Raw genomic sequence first — 19,476 nt, forward strand, 5'->3', positions numbered from 1 at the left:
ATAGTGATCACAAGAAGTGATTCACAAGAAAAATTCCTCCCACGCCCTCTCTTTCAGCTGTATTGTCTTTTATTGGTAAGAAAAAACAGAAAACTTATTTTTGTCACTAAAGCAGCACACACAGAGGGAACCAATCTGTTGAATAAGACACTGCATTTTTAAAGAGTTACTTTATGTTGTAATACTGATAATATTATTTCCAATTTAATACCATCACTGAAAAATTAAAAATGAAAAATTGACGGTATTTGGTGACACATTATACAGTGGAAGCCCTTCTTGCTGACTGTATTAATTATAGCTGTAGCACAGATCAAAACAATAATCCAGTTATGTTGCCTTCTATTCACTTTAGTCACCCAAAACATGGCTAAATCTGTACTCCTTTCCTTCCTTCCCAAACTCTCCTCACCTCCCACTTTGTGGTCTACATCACTAAGTCTTGTGACTTAGATGTTGTCTTTAACTCTGGCATTATCTTAGACGAGGGGTAGTCTATTTTTTGTCAAGGTCCAAATTTCTTGGTCAAGGTATAGTCAAGGACCAGACTCCAAAGAAACTAAAAAAAAAAAAAAAAAAAAAAATGATGATGATAATAAGTAAATAAAAAGATTTCAGGATCCATTCAAAAGCATCTGGACATTTGGATTTGGCCCACAGTCCACCTATTGACTACCCCAGCTTAGACTTAGACCTGTAAACCAGGCAGTGACCAAATCTTGCTGCATCTTCCTCCACACTCTCTAAGAGCCAGCCCTTTTCCTCTGTCCATATAGCTACAACTCTCTCCAGACTTCGTCTGTTCCCATCCTGACTGCTGCAACCTTCTCCTCTCAGGTTTTCAAGACCCCAGTTAGCACTCCCCTCAGGTCCACTGAAAACATTACTGCTAAGATCATTCTCCTGATCTGTCAAACTGACCATGCCATCCCTCTCAAGTCCATTCATTGGCTTTCCCTTTTTTCACCAGGTCAAAAATACGCTTCCATGGCTTACTTTTAAGGCCTTTCACAGCTTGGCTTCTCCATACTAATCTATTCTATTTTCACATGGCGCCCCACTATCAATGCTAGCCTTTACTGCCCATTTGTCCACTTCTCAAGAACTTTTGTGCTATCTTCCATGCTCCCCTTTATGCATGTGCTGCCATCCTCGAATTAGTTTGTAAGGCCATTGCCTTGTCCCATCTACAAATTTCTCCTTAAGATCGATATCTACTGCTATGCTTATGAGTAACTGCCAAACGATAACAGCAAAGTAGATGGACAATTGTTGCTACATAGATTAATCTTATTTGTTTATACCTTATTTTCTATATGAAAACAATTAACTGATTCAAAACCATCTGCCTGTGCATGTCCTACACGACCGACTCCATGATTCTCCACACTAAACAAACCCAATTTTTTCAATCTTTCCTCAGAGGTCATGTTTTCTAGGCCTTTAAATCGTTTTTGTCGCTCTCCTCTGGACTTTTTTCCAATCCGATTTGTCCACATCTTTCCTGATATGTGGCGCCCAGAACTGGACACAATACTACAGCTGAGGCCTTATTAGTGGTGAGTAGAGTGGAAGAATTACTTCTCGTGTCTTGCTTACAACATTTCTGCTAATACATCTCAAAATGATTTTTTTTTTGCAATATTATATTGTTGACCCATATTTAGTTTCTGATCCACTATAACCTTCAGATCCTTTCCTGCAGTACTCCTTCCTATGCAGTCATTTCCCACTTTGTATGTGTACAGTTATTTATTCCTTCCTAAGTGGAGTACTTTGTATTTGTCCTTATTTAATTATCCTATCTATTTCAGACCAGTTCTCCAGTTTGTCCAGATCATTTTGAATTCTAATCCTGCCCTCCAGACCACTTGCAGCCCCATCCCGTTTGGTGTCATCTGCAAACTCTGAGTGTACTCTGTGCTATTAGCCAAATAATTTATAAAGATATTCAATAGAACTGGATCCACAACAGATACCTGCGGGACCCCACTCAATATGCCCTTCAATCTCTATTGCAAACCATTGGTAACTGCTTTCTGAATATGGTTTTCCAGCAAGTTGTACACCCACCTTGTAGTAGGTTCATCTCGGTCAGTGGTTCTCAACCAGGGATCCGGGGCCCCCTAGGGGGCCACAAGCAGGTTTCAGAGGGTCCGCCAAGCAGGACCAGTGTTAGACTTGCTGGAGCTCAGGGCAGAGAGCCAAAGCCTCACCGCATAGGGCTGAAGCCCGGGGCCCAGAACCCTGCCACTTGGGGCTGAAGCCGAAGTCTCAGCAGCATAGGTTCGTGTGGGCCCCTGTGACATGGGACCCCAGACAATTGCCCTGACTTTTATATGCAGAAAACCAATTGTTGCAGCACTGGTAAGCCATGGAATTTTTATAGCATGTTGGGGTGGGCCTCAGAAAGAAAAAGTTTGAGAACCGCTGATCTAGGTTGTATTTCTCTAGTTTATGAGAAGGTCATGTGAGACTATCAAAAGTCTTACTAAAGTGGAGATATGTGACATCTACTTCGTCTTCCCATCCACAAGGCTTGTTACCTTGTCAAAGAAGGATATTAGGTTGGTTTAACAGGATTTGTTCTTGACAAATCCATGTTGACTTATTTATTACCTAATTTTCTTCTAGGTGCTTACAAATTGATTGTTTGATTATTTTCTTTATAATCTTTCTGGGCATCGAAGTTAAGCTGATTGGTCTATAATTCCCTAGATTGTCCTTATTCACCTTTTTATAGATAAATACTATATTTACCCTTTTCCAGTATTCTGCTCTCTCCTATCTTTCACGAGTTCTCAGATAATCGCTAATGGCTCAGAGATCTCTTCAGCCAGTTTCTCAAATATTCTAGGATGTATTTCATCAGGCCTTGCTGACTTGAAGACATCTAACTTGTGTAAGTAATTCTTTACTTGTTCTTTTCCTATTTTAGCAGCAGATCCCGCCCTGTTTACACTTATGGCTCATTATGTTAGTCCAATCACTGCTAATTTTTTTGGTGAAAACAGAAGCAAAAGAAGACATTTAACACTTCAGACATTGCTGCGTTTTCTGTTATTGCCTTTCCCTCCAGTTACAAAATGAGGTCTACCCAGTCCTGGTTTTCCTCTTGCTTCTCATGTATTTGTTAAAATGCTTTCTTGTTACCCTTCACATTCATAGCTAGTTTAACCTTATTTTGTGCCTTGTTCTTTCTAATTCTGTCCCTGCATGCTTGTGTTATTTTTTTTATATTCATCCTTTGTAATTTGACCTAATTTTCACTTCTTGTGTGATTCTTTTTTGAATTTCAGATCGTTGAATATCTCCTGGTTAAGCCAGGGTGACCTCTTACCATACTTTCTATCTCTCATATGCACTGGGATAGTTTGCTTTGTGCCCTTAATTTAACTTTTAAAAAAACCCTGCCAACTCTCCTTTCCATTAGGCTTGCTTCCCACAGGATCTTACCTACCAATTCTCTGGGTTTGCTGAAGTCTGCCTTCTTGAAATCCATTGTTTTTATTCTGTTTTCTCTCCTCCCATTCCTTAGAATCATGAACTCATGATCACTTTTACCCAGGTTGCCTTCCACTTTCAGACTCTCAACCAATGCCTCCTTATTTGTCAAAATTAAATCTAGAACAGCCCCTCCCCCTTTCTCCAATGTCTGAAATAAAAAATTGTCTCCAATGCATTCCAAGAACTTGCTGGGTAATCTGTGACCTGCTGTATTATTTTCCCAACAGATCTCTGGGTAGTTCAAGTCCCCATCACTAAGACCTATGCTTTAGATGATTTTGTTAGTTGTTTAAAAAAGCCTCATCCACCTCTTTTTCCTCGTTAGGTGGTCTATAATAGACCCCTACCATGACATCACCTTTGTTTTTTACTCCTTTTATCTTTACTCAGAGACTTTCAACAAATCTGTCTCCAATTTCCATCTCAACCTCAAGGCAAGATCTCCTCCCTTTTTTCCTTGTCTGTCCCTCCTGAGCAAGCTGTACCCTTCTATACAAATATTCCAGTCATGGGTATTATCCCCCAAGTCTCTCATGCCAACTATGACATAGCTGTGTTTATTCACCAGTATTCTAGTTCTTCCTATTTATTCCTTATACTTATTGCATTAGTATACAGATATCTAAGATACTGATTTGATTTCCCTCTATGTTCCCTCTTGCCCCTGCTCTAATTGTCCATGCTCCCCCGCAGATTCCGGCCCTTCACCAGGTCTCCATGTTTTTGACTTACCTGTGGGCTTTTGTCTCCTGCCTCCGTCAAACCTAGTTTAAAGCCCTCCTCATTAGCCAGTTTGTATCCAAAGATACCTCTTCCCCTTACTCAACAGGTGAACCCCATCTCTGCTCAACAGTCCTTCCCCCCAGAACAGCACCCCATGGTCAAGGAAGCCAAAGCCCTCCTGGTGACACCATCTGCACAGCCACGCATTCACCTCTAGGATGCGTTAGTCTCTGCCTGGGCCCCTACCTTTGACCAGAAGGATTGAAGAATCACCACCTGCACCCCCAGCTACTTCACCTTTACTCCCAGAACCTGCCAGTCACTTCTGATCTGCTCAGGGCATACCCTGCAGTATTAGTGCCTACATGAATCCATGGGGTAGTAGTCAGAAGGCTGGATGATTCTTGACAATCCATCTGTAACATCTCAGATACCGGCCTCTGGCAGGCAGCATGCCTCCCAGGATGCTACATCAGGATGACAGAAGGGTGCCTCTGACCCCTTGGCAATGGTGGCTGCAATCCTCCCAGACGTGGGGGTACACAGCTTCTCCTCCTCCATCTTTGCAGGCAATTCCTCATCCTTTATTGCCAGGTTAGAATAACTGTTTTTCATCACTATGGTCAGTAGGTTGGGAGCAGGGATGGAGCACAGTCTGCTGCCTGAAGTAACCAGCAGCCAGTGTCCTCCCTGTGACAGAGTCATAGCCTCCTACCTCAGTGTGCATGGATGCTATTCAGCCTAGCCACCTTCTCCTCTAACTCTCCCCACCTGCTTTCTGAGAGATTTCACCAGCAGGCACCTTTCACACTGGACGATTTCCTCAGCCTAGTTTTCTATGAAAGGGAAATGCAGGCCACAGTCTACAAATCCACACCGGGATCTGGACAGAGGCATCCACAGCCAGGGTCTTTGTCTGGACACAGGTGCAGGTGGAGGAGACAGGAGCAGCATTGACACTGGCAATGTGGCCTTTCCTAATCACAGTGATTATATTGCGACTCCTTCCTACCATTTGCTGTCCCCCGTTTGCTAGTTCCTCTTGGTTGCTTAGCCTCTGGCTTTTAAAACCTTCTCTCATATGGCAGCCCAACCCCATCGTCAATCACACAGGGGGAGAGTGATCTCAAGGCTGACTGAAACTGACCAAAGATGATCTAGGGAACAAAGGCTCAAACAGTCCCTAAACACACAATCCCAACTGACACTGTAACTTGAAGTAACCCAAAAGAGAAAAAAAAAAACAACGAACCACAAACAAGCTCACTCACTCCAAGATTAGAAGAGAAGATTGAATGGGGATATGGTAACAGTCTTCACGTATACAAAAGGTTGTTATAAAGAGAAGGGTGATAAATTGTTCTCCTTAACCACTGAGAATAGAAGAAGTAACGGGCTTAAATTGCAGCAAGAGAGATTTAGGTTAGACTTTAGGAAAAACCTCCAATGTTTAACTACCCTTACAGTTAGAAACAAATTACCTAGGGAGGCTGTGGAATCTTCATGATTGTCTAAACCATTCTTAAAAACCTCCAAACGCCTGTCAGGGATGGTATAGATAATACTCAGCCCTGCCTCAGTGCCAGGGACCGGAACAGATGACTTGTCAAGGTCCCTTGCAGTCCTACATTTCTATGATTCTACCCATCAGCCCCACTCTCTCCATCACCAATTACTCCACCCTTGCTCACTTAGGTATCTAAACAATTACACACCTTTTTAAAAAAAACCTATTTCCTATTATACATAGCAAGAAGCTTGATGTCCTCATAATTTTCATTCAAATTCTTTAAAACTGATACTGAAGTTCAAAAAGCTCCATAAAAGTGCACTGGGTGGATGATGATGGTAAATTACTTTGAAGATTAAAATAAAATATATCTATTATATTCATATTAATACATATATATGTGCATGTATTACAATACACACACACACACAGTCTTGCCTCTGCTTTAACAACAAATTGTTCTCAGCCCAACACTAATTAAGATTATTTTTGTCTATGTTTCACACAAGAGGGAAAGTTCAGTCACCATTCAGTTCACAGATTTTTGTTTCCATTTTATTTTACAAACTTCTAATGAAATGAATGGGCAACACGCATGACAAGACAAAGCATATGAAAAAATATTCTACAAGCTTTGTGTGATAACTTATTGTACAGGATACAACCTAGTGTGGCAAAATATTTGCTTTTATTACAAGTATATGGATCTTAAGGTCCTACAAAGATGACCTGTAGTAATATAATAGCTTACGCTTACACAGCACCTTTACAAATACACTATACAGACTAAGAATACATCACACACTACTGAAATGCAGCAAGGTGTGGATTGGGGAAATCCAACTGTCCCTTAGTTCCTTCACCAATACAAAATCCAGGTGTTACAGGATTCCATAGTAGTGGGAAATGAGGGCAGATCACTGAATCTCTATGGACAACAAATCTAGAAGAAACACATTCACTGTAAGGTAAGTAACCATATCTTTGAGTGCTTGTCCATATATATATATTTATACATTCCATTGTTGGTAACTCACAAGCAGCGACCTAAGAGTATAGCTGAATAATGATTGTAAGACAGTCCTGCTAATGAGTACATAAGATATATAGATGATGTTACACCAGAATAATGTTGGATAAATGTATACACTGAACTCCATGTAGCTGCCCTACATATCTCTACTATTAACACTTTTCTCAAAAATGCTACCAGGGCTGCTTGAGCAATCTCAGAGTGGGCTGTAACCCTCAATGGTAGATCTAAATTGGCTATTTCATAGCACAATTTAATGCATTGAGAAATCCAACTAGAAAGTGTCTGTGTTGATATAACCTGTCCTTTCACCCTATATCCATAAACTACAAACAATCTAGGGCACATTCTAAATGGCTTAGACCTGTCTAGGTAGAAGGAAGGTGTCCTAATTATACCTAAGTTATGAAGTTTACCTTCCTCCTTGTATTTGTTGGAATATGGATGTGGGAAAGAAAACAGACAGATATATTATTTGATTGAGATGGAAATTACAGACCATCTTAGGCAGGAACTTCAAGTGAGGTCTCAAGGTCACCCTATCTTTGTGAAATACCATGTATGGAAGTCCTGTCACAAGTGCTTGTATCTTCCCAGCTTTTAGCAGATCTCTCTGCTACAAAAAAGGCTACTTTGATGGATAAATTAAACAGGGAACATGTAGCTAGTAGCTCAACAGTTGGACCCATCATCAACCAGTCAGTACAATGTTGAGATCCCAAGGAGGAGAAGACCCCGAACTGGGGGAATATACCTGCATAAGGTCCTTCATGAACTTAGTTACTGTAGAGTGTGAGAAGGTCAAATGTTCCTGAATTGGCAGATGGAAAGCTGAGATGATTGCTAGATGGACTCTCAAGGAGCTCACAGATAGACCAGAGATTCTTACCGATAGAAGGTATTCTGATATTTCAGGTATCTGAACCTGACAAAGATAACTGATGGTGGTGTGCCTAGACCGCAAATCTCTTCCACTTAGAGTAATCAAGCCTCACAGAGTCCTCTTTACAGTAGGTAAGAATATTCTGTAACTCAGATGAACAGGTCATCTCCACAGATGTTAAGCAGCCAGCATCCATGCCATGAGGTACAGGGAAGGTGGACCCAAACGGAGAATCTGTAGTGTCTTTGGGATATCACACTGGGTTGAAGAGGCAACTGGATTGGAGGTTGAACAGAGAGATTCACTGAGATTTTGAACTAAACAACCTTGGCTTGCCTGGTGCTATCATGATCATTCTGGTTGAGTCCTGTCTGAGCGTTCTGATAACTATCAAGATTAGAACAATGAAATAAGATGGTAAGCATATATTAGTCCCAGGGACCGGGGGATCAGGAATGTGTTGGATGAAGATCTTTGACTCTGCCCTGATCTGGAACAGAACTTGTGACTTTTTTTTGGTCTTTGAGGTGTTCCGGGTCTATGTTTGACCACGCCTGATGAATGTATCTTGAATAATGGTATCTTTTACTGACCACTCATGGTCACTTTTAAACTGTCTGCTTCAAGACTGTTGACGTGCTCAGCACCGAAGGAGGTACCCTTTACTACTGATAATACCAGTGAGTCTGGAGTGATGCCATGGTGATAAAACACCCTTGAGTCCACATGAGCCCTGTCTCAACGTGGCTGGACTTTACAAAAATGAGACAAGCCATTTACAATGCACATTTCACTTCTCTACAGAGGAAAAAGGACTGTAAACTATCTAAACTAATACCTGCCACTGGGGGCTATAACAATGGTACCCATCTAACAACATTGTCAATCTTTCCAACCACACACTTAGCCCAGCAGAAGAGTCTGTCCTATCTCGGGGACTCTCTTTCTGTCCCACCATCCCCACGAACATGATACAGTTCTGCGGTGATTTGGAAGCCTACTTTCGTCGTCTCCGACTCAAGGAATATTTTCAACGCACCACTGAACAGTGCACTGACCCACAGGAACCTTCCTACCAACACTACAAGAAGAGGAACTCTGCGTGGACTCCTCCTGATGGTCGAAATGACAGACTGGACCTCTACATAGAGTGTTTCCGCAGACGTGCACAGGCTGAAATTGTGGACAAACAACATCACTTGTCCCATAACCTCAGCCGTACAGAACGCAATGCCATCCACAGCCTCAGAAACAACTCTGACATTATCATCAAAGGGGCTGACAAAGGAGGTGCTGTAGTCATAATGAACAGGTCAGATTATGAACAGGAGGCTGCCAGGCAACTCTCCAAGACCACATTCTACAGGCCACTATCCTCTGATCCTACTGAGGAATACCAAAAGAAACTACACCATCTGCTCAAGAAACTCCCAGCTACAGTACGGGAACAAATCTACATGGACACACCCCCAGAACCCCGACCAGGGGTATTCTATCTGCTACCCAAGATCCATAAACCCGGAAACCCTGGACGCCCCATCATCTCAGGCATTGGTACTCTGACAGCAGGATTATCTGGCTATTTGGACACTCTCCTCAGACCCTATGCTACCAGCACTCCCAGCTATCTTCGAGACACCACCGACTTCCTGAGGAAACTACAGTGCATTGACGTTCTTCCTGAAAACACCATCCTGGCCACCATGGATGTAGAAGCACTTTATACCAATATTCCACATGAGGATGGACTACAAGCTGTCAGGAACAGTATCCCTGATGAGGCCACAGCAAGCCTGGTGGCTGAGCTTTGTGACTTTGTCCTCACCCACAACCACTTCAGATTTGGGGACAACTTATACCTTCAAGTCAGTGGCACTGCTATGGGTACCCGCATGGCCCCACAGTATGCCAACATTTTTATGGCTGACTTAGAACAACGCTTCCTCAGCTCTCGTCCCCTAGTGCCCCTCCTCTACTTGCGCTACATTGATGACATCTTCATCATATGGACCCACGGAAAGGAGGCCCTTGAAGAATTCCACCTGGACTTCAACAATTTCCACCCCACCATCAACCTCAGCCTGGACCAGTCCACACAAGAGATCCACTTCCTGGACACTACAGTACAAATAAGTGATGGTCACATAAACACCACCCTATACCGGAAACCTACTGACCGCTATACGTACCTACATGCCTCCAGCTTCCATCCAAGACACATCATACGATCCATTGTCTACAGCCAAGCCCTAAGATACAACCGAATTTGCTCCAACCCCTCAGACAGAGACAAACACCTACAAGATCTTTATCAAGCATTCGTAAAACTACAATACCCACCTGGGGAAGTGAGGAAACAGATTGACAGAGCAAGACGGGTACCCAGAAATCACCTACTACAGGACAGGCCCAACAAGGACAATAACAGAACACCACTGGCCATCACATACAGCCCCCAGCTAAAACCTCTCCAGCGCATTATCCACGACCTACAACCTATCCTGGAAAATGATCCCTCACTCTCACAGACCTTGGGAGGCAGGCCAGTCCTTGCTTACAGACAACCCCCCAACCTGAAGCAAATACTCACCAGCAACTACACACCACACCACAGAAACACCAACCCAGGAACCTATCCCTGTAGCAAACCTCGTTGCCTACTCTGTCCCCATGTCTACTCTGGCAACAGCATCAGAGGACCCAACCACATCAGCCACACCATCAGGGGCTCATTCACCTGCACATCCACTAATGTCATATATGCCATCATGTGCCAGCAATGCCCCTCTGCCATGTACATTGGCCAAACCGGACAGTCCCTCCGCAAAAGAATAAATGGACACAAATCGGACATCAGGAATGGTAACATACACAAGCCAGTAAGTGAACACTTCAATCTCCCTGGTCATTCTATCACAGATTTAAAAGTCACTGTCATTGAACAAAAAAACTTCAGAAACAGACTTCAAAGAGAAACAGCAGAACTAAAATTCATTTGCAAATTCAACACCATTAATCTGGGCTTGAATAGGGATTGGGAGTGGCTGGCTCACTACAGAAGCAGCTTTTCCTCTCCTGGAATTGACACCTCCTCATCTATTATTGGGAGTGGACTACATCCACCCTGATTGAATTGGCCTTGTCAACACTGGTTCACCACTTGTGAAGTAACTCCCTGCTCTCCATGTGTCTGTATATAATGCCTGCATCTGTAGCTTTCACTCTATGCATCCGAAGAAGTGAGGTTTATACTCACGAAAGCTTATGCCCAAATAAATCTGTAGTCTTTAAGGTGCCACCAGACTCTTTGTAGTATTGTTGGTAGGTGCATAGAAAGTGTTGGTACCGGGGCCTCAGTGACAAGAGGTTGGAAACAAGTAATTTCTGAGATACTGATGGTCTACGTATGCAGACAAGCCAGTAGGAATAATCTGAGGATGAGTGCTCAGGATTTTCATCCCCAGCCACTCCAGGATCTGAAGAGGAATGCACTGGCCTCCTCAAAAAGAGCGACTTCAGGTGAAACTTTAGCCTTGAGTTCTCTAAGAACAATTTACAAATGGCACATCACAGACATAATAAGCATTGTGTGTGCCCATTTTAAGAGGCATTAGTGTCTCTCATGAAGGGCAGTTTCTAAAGCCAGAGATGTGTGTTCAGTCATGACTGGCCACGGTACTGGTAAAATTTCAGACAAAGAAGAAAAAGTTTCTTCTTAGATATCAAAAATATTTAAGATCAACCCTAATGACTAAATACGTATCTATTTACAATACAGCTGACAGACCACACAGTGGGCAAGAAGCTCGGACACTGCAAGTTCCAACTCATAGCCGGTGGCAAGCAGTGATGGTGGGAGGGATAGCTCAGTGGTTTGCGCGTTGGCCTGTTAAGCCCAAGGTTGTGAGTTCAATCCTTGAGGGGGCCATAATAGGGATCTAGGGCAAAAGTCTATCTGGGGATTGATCCTACTTTGAGCAAGGGGTTGGACTAGATGACTTCCTGAGGTCCCTTCCAACCCTGATATTCTATGATTCATATAAGGAACTGAGGAACAATCTGAACAGGGGGCATACTGACCAAAAGTATATATAGACAAGTGTTCAAAAGATGAACCTGACTTCTCTTACTCAAGAAGGGAGACCGGAAACACAAATATGTAATCCTTTCATAATTTAGCATAAACCTTCTCCCATTCCAATCATTATATATCATCACAATAGTTAATTTTGGGATAGGACAGACACACACACAAAAATTAAAAAGAAAAATTATGCCAATTAAAAGAGAATGAAAACAGATTAATTCCATCTGTGGAGTCGTTATATACAGTCAATCTATATGGTCCAGAGCCTTAGTACTCCTGTTGAGCATCTCCATAAGTGGTAGCTACTACAGGTGTTGACATGACTAGCCAATCCAGTTGGCTCTTCAGACCCACTAAATACCATCCTTCATATAGCAATAATGTGAGGTAATTATGAACAACTGCAAAGTACAGCCTTTTACTTTAAGTTTATTAAAAAAAATCCAGACAGATGTTTCAAATCATTGGCTAGAAAAGAATGTTGTGAAGTCTTTTCACTGCAAGACTGGTTTCTCTGTCAAAAGGGGAAACGAAAATTAATAAAACACAGAACCAAAGAACATGGCTCAGAAAATAAAGCATGCAAAAGAAAAAGGTGGAAAACAAAATTACAGGTAGAAAGTAAAAAAAACGATTCTGTAACAATGTACAGCAACCTTTAACCCAATACTTTACACAATTTAATGCATAACAATCACATACTTTGTTTACCATCTTGTACTAATACATGCAGTGTTCGTGGTCAAATTGTTGATTTGAGTATAAACCTTGTGAACTCAGAAAAACTCATTTGCAACAGAAAAGGCTTTTCCTCAGTAGTCCCCTTCCTGGCCTGACAGAAATGTAACATGGTTGGTGATCAGAATGTTTACAGACATAGGAAGACTTCTCATACAAAGAGAGGCTGAACAGGTTGGGACTATTTGAGTTAGGGAGGAGACAAATATGAAGGGTGTTGAGAGAGAAGTGTACAAAAGAAAAAAATACAGAAAAGGTAATTCAGGAGCTCCCATTGGCTGTAGCGTAACACAAAACAAAAAGATTCAATTAAACTGAAAGGCAGCATATTTAAAAAGAACAAAAATATATTTTTACACTATCTATAATTAGCCTATGAAACTCACTGCAACCAGGTATTGAGAACAAGAGTTTAATGGAATTAAAAAAGCAACTAGAGAGTCAAGAGTAACAAAAACATCCATAGTTTCATTACATAGGATTTTTTTTTTTTTTTTTAAATCAGAAGCTATAAAAGCCTAATTCTGAAAGGCTTAGAAAGGCATTAACTAATGTAGTTAAGAAGTTTGCCTCAAAAATCAGCAATATATGATTGTCAACTGTGGGATTTCTTGCACCTTTCTGTGAAACATCTGTTTCTAGCTCATGTCAGAGATATGAAATTGCTCTAAATGGAACACTGCTCTGATCCAGCATGTCAATTCTTGTATGTTCCTAATACAAAACTATGTATGGCATAGTCATGATCTACGGTAGTTGTCTGAGCTCAGGCTAGAAAACCAGGGACTCCCGAGTTCTAATTTTAGGTAGTAATTGCATCTGCAGCCACTGCTCAAACACTCAATGTCAATAATACTTACCTCTACCTCATTATAAGATTGTTTTGAGGATTAATTAGTGTGTGTAACTCACTTTGAAGATGAAGTATCAGAGGGGTAGCCGTGTTAGTCTGGATCTGTAAAAAGCGACAAAGAGTCCTGTGGCACCTTACAGACTAACAGACGTACTGGAGCATAAGCTTTCGTGGGTGAATACCCACTTCATCAGATGAATGTAGTGGAAGTTTCCAGAGGCCGGTACTCTGACGAAGTGGGTATTGACCCACGAAAGCTTATGCTCCAATACGTCTGTTAGTCTATAAGGTGCCACAGGACTCCTTGTTGCTTTTTGAAGATGAAGATTTTTTTAAACTGCTTTAAAAAGTTTCCTCTAAAGTTCAGGCTTGTCAACTAACCCACCCCCTTAAGAGGCTGCACCATCTATTATTTGAAATGAAGCAATATAGCAGAGACCTATATGGCTTGCCCACAATTTTTTTTACCTCTGTTATGCTATCATCACTGCAGTTCTATCAGAAGCAGCAACACTTGGAACACTAGCCTGACAAGGCATCAGCAGCTACCAGCATTTTAACCAGTGTCAGTCATCTTAACCCTTCAGATCCAGGTGACAGTTAAAATGCCATCAGACACCGGTGCTGAAATTCCAGAGTAAACAGTGCAGATTTTGGTCCCAAATGCAGAAACTGGTTAAAATTGTTAAAAATATTGGGCAGCCAGTCTTCCTCTCCTTCCTCAGGCTCTCTCGCTTGTTTTATAGTCGCTAGTCAATGCTAGTTAACGTCTGCTAAGCATTCAGAAGTCATCACAAAGAGAATGGAAAGGAAACTGAATAAATGGAATTTGAGTGGAGGGAGTGAGAATGAAAAGAGGATGAGAAATGGAAATGTTTTCTTTTTAACATTGCTTTAGAAAAATTGTCACCATCCAAAAAAAAAAAAAAAAGGAGCAGAGCTTTCTTTACCCTTCCACCAGAGGGTTAACAGACATCAAAACTTCGGTCATTTGCAAATACTGGTGAAGACTACTCTATCCAAAGCCACAGCTTTTACTTAAATAATACACTAAACATTGGTTTTATTCAGGAAGGACTCCCCCCCCCCCCCCCAGTCATTTCCTTGGTTGGTCTCAGCAACAGGCAGCTTCGCAGACAGCATGGTTTACTCTAGTAGGATAAAGTCAGTAATATTTTTCTCATATTATTTTTACTTGGTGTGAAATAAATTTTAACCTGAAGTTTGGAATTTAATTCTATTTTTAATACTTCACTAGCTTTAAAATAAATCTACAAGAATTTTCCTTCCTGCAATTGTCAAACACGGATAAGACATTTGGAGCACCTCTCACTCCACATAACAAGCTGTGCAGGTTCTTATGCAAGTAGAACAGCACTTGGTCAGTCTACTCCACCAATTTAATACAGTGCTATTGAATACAGCAAAAAAACAAATCTTCCCCACAGGGACCATCTGGATGTAATATTGAAGCATCTGACTGTAAGACAGCAAAATAATGTGCTACATGCTCCATCTACTGGCAAGACACAGCAATATGAACTAAGTTTTTTTACAGCAACATTGCAATAGTTAAAGGGGCACTTCTAGCTGTTGTAGCCTCCAAAATCTATTTTTAACTGCTTCAGCAGTGACTAATTTACCAGCTACTTGGGACAACACACATCACCAGCACCACTTCTCTCTCTCTCTCTCTCACATACACACACACACAGACACAGTCAGTCACTCATGTCATACCACTGTAAATCCCACTCACCCTTCACTCATGTCACTGGTGTGTTCCCACAAAACTTACACCCAAATCACATCAGCGTCACCTCCACACAGGGCAAAGTTAGATGCCATGGTGATAAAACACCCTTGAGTCCACATGAGCCCTGTCTACACTACATCTTTCCTTGTTGCAAACACTGGTGGATCTGATGAATTACAGGTTCCCTATTTTGCCAGGGTACATAGAGCCTACACAAAGCTATTTTTAACAAATATTCCCCATTGGAACTACCAGATTTAATGTACACAATTGTAAAAACATTGAAAGCTGCCAGAGCCTAGGACAGCCACCAAGGTAGCTGAACTAGGGATAACAAACCGTGTTGGGATTTTATATTTTTGCTATTTATTTTAAATTAATTTTAATCTGACACTCCAATGGCCTATTTGCTAGCCAGGACCTCGGAATTGCTATAGCTTCATTTTATAATTGCAATCTCTACTATTTTCTTTTATATATTTAGTAAACCCTGGGTTTTGTCTGTATAGACAGCAGAGCTCTAACAGCTTTGGAAAAGGATGCAGAACTTAATACCAAAGAAAAGGCAAGATATACCCCTCAAAAGTGCCAATAAAAGAAGATTCTCTCTCCCTACAAAAATATTTTACCCACAAAACTGAAAAGTCTACCCTGCACTTACATTATTGCTTAAGAAATCTGACTGACAGTAAAAAAAGAAAAATATCACAGAGGCCTGGGTAAGAATGATCCATGTTTTCAAGGTAATGTGAAATAGAATTAACTATCTAGTCAAAGTATGAAAACAGTATGCCAGGGATATTATGAAAATACCAACAACACTGAACTTCACATATGGATAGTGAGGCACAAGAGAAGTAGTAAACACAATCAGAAGCATATGGTCAAATTTATCTCTTGGTGTAAACCCAGAGTAACTTCATTTACTTCAGTGGATACCAATGTATCAGAAGAGAATGTAGTTCATAATAAAGAATAGGCTAAACTGAGCCAAGTTGAAGGCATCTGTCAGTTGGTATTTTCAGGAATGAATTTTCATCAATTCCTATTAGAATAATCCTTTTAGGTCATCTACAATGTGACCGCTTCAACCAATGGTAGTAAAAGTGGAAGCCACAACTTAGATGCAGCTCAACTGCCTTTTCCACCATGTCATCGGGGTGACCAGGCAGCAAGTGTGAAAAATCGGGACAGGGAGTGGGAGGGAAATAGGCACCTATATAAGACAAAGCCCCAACTATCGGTACTATCCCTATAAAACCGGGACAGCTGGTCACCCTAATGTCATCTAACCCTGAGAAACACAATTGCACTGATATAGAGAGAGACCTTGAGCTTTAATCAATGAGAAACAAGCATTCCAAAATACATTACTAACATTAAAGTTAAAAGTATGGCACCAATTTCACAAAGTAGTAAATAGGTGAAATCCAAATGATAGGACTTTGTGATATAAAAATGCACAAGTCTTGGTTATTCTTGACCATAAATCTTTATTTGATAAAATGTAACTTCAATTCTTTGCTAAACTTGTTCTAGTAGTAGTTTTGCATAAACAATCCTATTCTTTTTTTACGATTTTGCAAAGCCATTGAAATATCGGAGGGAAAAAAGTGTCTTCTCCAGTATGGTTCCCAAGGAGAAGATGCACAACAGCTTGCTTTATAAAAAGGTTTATTATTATATGTTTCATAAGACTTGCCCCAATTTTTGGCAACTATTCTCTAAATGTTATAAACAAATCTCCTGGAAGAGAAAATTGATCAGGAAGATGTTGCAATTACATACAAAAAGACTACACCAAAGCTAGATCAACAACATATAAGGAAAAACTGAATTTAGTTTCAGACTTAAAGAAAAAAAAATGGAAGTCTGTTTCAGAAATGCTAACTATAAAGAAAAGTTTTGGTCCCATATAATCAAATTATATCAATCATTTTCTGATATTACTATTATGTTTCTAAGTCAAGTGTTGCCAAACTTTTTTGATAGCAAAGACTATCTCATCCCCTCCTAATTTCACTGACTTGTAAATCACAAAACATCCTACTCTGGCTCTAAAATAAATTATTCTCCCTCCATTCAGAATCAGTCCTTTCCAAACCAATCATACACACACTATCCACACATTATGACAGTCACCAGAAATCTGTAGAAGGTACTTCGGTTTTAATCTCTCTTCCAAAGGATTTCCTTTTTTCCTTTCTATAAACAAAATAATCTAGATAATAGTTAGTCCTGCTTCAATGCAGGGGATTAGACTAGATGACCTATTGAGGTCCCTTCCAGTTCTACATTTCTATGATTCTATGATTATCTTCTGCAATCTGTTTTACCACCACCTCACAAAATCAGTCCTGCTCCACAACCTCGTGCCACTCAAGCTCCCTTGTTCCTTGCTTAGTCTGCTCTTCCTTTCCTTGAGGCTGTCCCCTCACTCCCTCTGCTCCCAACTTCTTTCTCATGCTTGTTTCTAGGCCCTATTCCCCTCAATTCTTTCTTACTAGGCTCCATATCCTGTGCCTCCACCTCCTGGACCCTCTTCCCCAAGATACTGTTGGTCCATCCTGGTTATTCATTCAATTCTCGGTTTCTTCCACTAGTTCCCAGATACCTCACCCCAGTCCTGTGCAGCAGCCTAACCCAGCTCCCTTCTTACGACCTAGGTTACTGATTGCCTCCTGTCTGCTCCCAATCTCAGCCAGACCCCTAGTTTTCTTCTCTCCCACTCTTCATAGCTCCAGATCTTCCCAAGGACAGTGCCTTGACAGTAGCTCAGTTTGCACTTGTATATTGGAGAAGTTGGCAGTTCCTTCAGCTGATGGCTCCTCTCTGTGCCCCTGAGACAACTACCAATGGGTCACCAATAGAGGGTCAGGAAGAGAGAGGAAGGAAGCAGCAACTTTTTTTTTTTATACAACAGTGACTAGTGGCAGCTGACTCCTTTCCACAAGAGTCCTGGCTGGAAATGAAGGAAGGAAACAGCAGCACAGCACCTCAACCACCACCAGGAAGCACTCTGTGGACCACAGTGTGGCAATCCATTTTAGGGCACATAAAGACTGAGTGCAAACAATCATGGGCAACCTTCTTGTCTACCTTTATTTGTGTGTCAAGTGTCCACATTTTTCTTTATTCCTGTGGCAAAATGAAAACATAGAAAGCAAACTTCTGCTTCCACTATTTTAGAACACCTCAGACATAAACAATTACTTCATATTGCTGATTCTTTAATTTCTTAAGCATAGGAACTGAAGGAATGGGCAAGAAACAAAGCCACAAATACAGGCCACAGACTGAAATTATTTGATGCCAAGTCTATCCTATATATTTCCAAAACATTTTTTGGTGCCAGGAAGGTAGTATTATTACTATGCAAAAAACATACACAAAGCGGGTGAGGTAATATCTTTTACTGGACCAACTTCTATTGGTAGAAGAGACAAGCTTTCAAGCAAGAGAGATCTTTGTCAAGCTTATCTCTTCCACCAACAGATTTTGGTCCAATAAAAGATGTTACCACACCTTGTGTGCGTCTCGTATCCTGGGACCAACACTCATGCCCGGACGGATGCATGCACACAGCCCCTTCCCCCCAAAATACTCTAGAGAAAAAGGAAAGGTCAGTGAAGAAATTCCCCTCTTCAATCTATGTGAACTTCCCTAAGAAGTTATCCAGTTTTTGCTTAAATATTTATAATTGACTCCACAGTTTCAACTGGAAGCTGATTCACTAGTCTTAGTGAATTGCCCACATACATTCCCTCTCATATGCCCCCTTATTCTGGTTTGTCAAATAAGCTCACATAGTACAATTTTATAACCAAGCTCACCGCAGCTCATTTAATTACTTCTATCAGTAAACCTCTCAAGAATAGTTAATAGTCCCTATTATTACCTAAATCACATTCAGAAAACCTATACAATATACCATCAAACATAATATAAGATACTTTTGTACTTTAGAATTGATGTCCTGATTCTGCAAGGTGCTGGACAACCTCATCTTCCATTCATTTAAATGAGGTAATTTGAGGGTGCCCATCAGCTTTTAGCACTGGACACTTAAATTAAATTAAATTAATGGAGATATACCTATCTCCTAGAACTGGAAGGGACCCTGAAAGGTCATCAAGTCCAGCCCCCTGCCTTCACTAGCAGGACCAAGTACTAATTTTTGCCCCAGATCCCTAAATGGCCTCCTCAAGGACTGAACTCACAACCCTGGGTTTAGCAGGCCAATGCTCAAACCACTGAGCTATCCCTTCCAACACTTAAGTTGCTCACAACTGGATCCCTGTAAGGAAAAAAAAAGGCCTACCAATATCTACCATAAAAAAACTGCTTTGTAGACAACTTAACACAGGAAATATTTACTTATGTACA

General features: G+C 41.1%; 1 protein-coding gene across 2 annotated transcripts in view; it reads right to left on the bottom strand.

The window, feature by feature from the left end:
• The window catches only part of ATAD2B (ATPase family AAA domain containing 2B), a 162,672-nt gene that overhangs the window by 24,464 nt on the left and 118,732 nt on the right, over positions 1 to 19,476 (bottom strand). The window lies entirely within an intron of this gene.

Source organism: Malaclemys terrapin, chromosome 3 (assembly GCF_027887155.1).
Source record: "Malaclemys terrapin pileata isolate rMalTer1 chromosome 3, rMalTer1.hap1, whole genome shotgun sequence".
Lineage (NCBI taxonomy): Eukaryota > Metazoa > Chordata > Testudines > Emydidae > Malaclemys > Malaclemys terrapin.